This window comes from Octopus bimaculoides, chromosome 6, assembly GCF_001194135.2.
Source record: "Octopus bimaculoides isolate UCB-OBI-ISO-001 chromosome 6, ASM119413v2, whole genome shotgun sequence".
NCBI lineage: Eukaryota > Metazoa > Mollusca > Cephalopoda > Octopoda > Octopodidae > Octopus > Octopus bimaculoides.
The window spans coordinates 26,425,266-26,427,348 of record NC_068986.1 but is presented as its reverse complement, the minus strand read 5'-3'; the positions used below and the strand labels follow the sequence as shown (position 1 = coordinate 26,427,348).

The window sequence follows — 2,083 nt, the reverse complement described above, 5'->3', positions numbered from 1 at the left end:
TGTGTGTGTGTGTGTGTCTGTGTTTGTCCCCCCCAACTTCGCTTGACAACCGATGCTGGTGTGTTTACGTCCCCGTAACTTAGCGGTTCGGCAAAATAGACCGATAGAATAAGTACTAGGCTTACAAAGAATAAGTCCTGGGGTCGATTTGCTCGATTAAAGGCGGTGCTCCAGCATGGCCACAGTCAAAATGACTCAAACAAGTAAAAGAGTAAAGAGTATATTATTTGGAGTCTGACGAGTTGTCTATAAAGCTAAGTGTTTCACGAATGCGAAACTATTAGTCATTCTTATGACTGGATATATATCTAATTTCCCCTAATTTTATAATAAATATATTATTGCTCTAACTTTTAGAGTGTGCTTTTTTTTCTCGGATATCTGCACTAACGATATATGTATGACAACACTATCCAAATGTGTCCTTCCATCTTAAAGAAAGTAACTGTTATTTCTAGCATGTAGAGCAGTTGTGCATATTAGCACTCCTGTTTGCTGTAATAGGAAATAAAGCATCAAGTTATGTCAGACAGAAGTTTGTCCGAATGGAAAGAACACATTTAATAAATAGGAAGTAAAAGTTGTTTCTACATTCAGGCAGAATGAAAAATACAGTCCAGCTTCAGAAAAGCTTGGTTTGTAAAAATTATAATGAAATATAAGTCAGTAAATACTTTACCAATAAGTAACCAACGAGGAAGAGAATTTTCAAACCATTGTGATTGCCAGCCAATTTTCAACTCTACATCTACTACGATTATTTTCGAACAAAATAATCTTAAGTTTTGCGTTAGTTTGATAACAATTTTTTATACCTAAATAATCAACAATATTGTTTCAAAAATCTCTTCAAACTTTATTAAATATATTCAAATACAGAATCAAAGAAAACTGTTGGCTTCGCTTAAGTCATTTAACAGTTGGGGACATTTTTGTAAGTTTATTTTGGCACTAATTAAGCTTTAATATTTCTTAAGTTTTAATTCAGCACAAGAATTAGTTTTGTCTTTAATTCAGCACAAGTCTAGTTTTGTATTTTTTCTGTTAACAATAATTATTGTTTGTTAATGAACTTTCTCTGAATGTTAATGATAAATTATTTTCTATTTAACACACTTTTATTAAACTGGATAATTCTGTCAGTGATTTAAGTTTTCAAAAGTTTTAGAGAAACCAGTGTCCCATAGAGCAGTCTATACAGGTTTTTGTTTTATGTTTGCTTGTTTATTTACTAATTACTTTTTTCTTTGCTTTTTCTGTTACTGTTTACTTTTATAAATCTGACTTTAAACGAAACTTAAGAAACACGAAGCATCGTATTTGTTTCCTTATAATGTTCAGAAAAATGGATATTTTCTACAAATAGCTCTCGGATTGTGTATATTTGATGGTGACCGGTTATAAAGTCACAATTAATTTATGGTGGCGGGTAATAAAATCACAGGAAAAAAAAGTCACAATTTATGGGATCCGGACAAAACCCTGTGACTTTTATCTTAATTCGATATGATTATATCGCAGTTTAAAGTGAAAGAAAAATGGAGGACTCGCATGCATGCATACATACTGACACACAAACATACAAAATGAATCTTAATATTTTGAAGATAAAATTGTTGTGTGTGTCCACTCTGTTTCTGGACTACTGCTCTCAGCTATGGTCACCGCACAGTGTCACTTTAATAGCGGATCATGAGGTAGTTCAGTGGTGTTAGGTACATCAAGATTGCTTCAATGAAACACTTGAGCTTTTGTGGGAGACTGAAAGAATTAGGATCTATTTTAAAACGGGGGCCACATTTTTCATTAATGTTTTACGTAGTGTTTTTGGTACGGAAAGACTTTCAAACTTCGTATACTTTTGGGCACTATCATGCTATTAGCTGTCAGAAGTGAAAGTGCTCACTGCTAGTGAAGTATCTGTTTGTCTGTCTGTCTGCCTGCCTGTCGATTCTTTGGCTACTGACAGCTAATACCATGACTGGCCGGAGCGAGCTATATGTCTGTCTGTCTGTCTGTCTCTCTATCTATCTATCTATTACTCGAAAGTTCGCGCGTCCGCGCTAGCTAGTCGTGAGTAGAA

General features: G+C 34.2%; 2 protein-coding genes across 6 annotated transcripts in view; one reads left to right on the top strand and one right to left on the bottom strand.

Moving 5' to 3' along the window:
* LOC106880740 (uncharacterized) overlaps positions 1-2,083 on the bottom strand; it is a 19,464-nt gene that overhangs the window by 5,634 nt on the left and 11,747 nt on the right. Inside the window, exon 1 of one of the 2 annotated variants that reach the window (XR_008264385.1) lies at positions 680-793. The exons of the other annotated variant lie outside the window; for it this stretch is intronic. The gene's annotated coding sequence lies outside the window, so the exon portion shown is untranslated. Of the gene's footprint in view, positions 1-679; positions 794-2,083 lie in introns of those variants that run through there. 2 annotated transcript variants of the gene reach the window in all.
* LOC106880739 (anti-sigma-I factor RsgI8-like) overlaps positions 699-2,083 on the top strand; it is a 16,816-nt gene continuing 15,431 nt past the window's right edge. For 2 of the 4 annotated variants that reach the window (XM_014930829.2, XM_014930824.2), the window contains exon 1: positions 795-934. The gene's annotated coding sequence lies outside the window, so the exon portion shown is untranslated. The other 2 variants (XM_014930826.2, XM_014930825.2) reach the window with 2 other exon arrangements.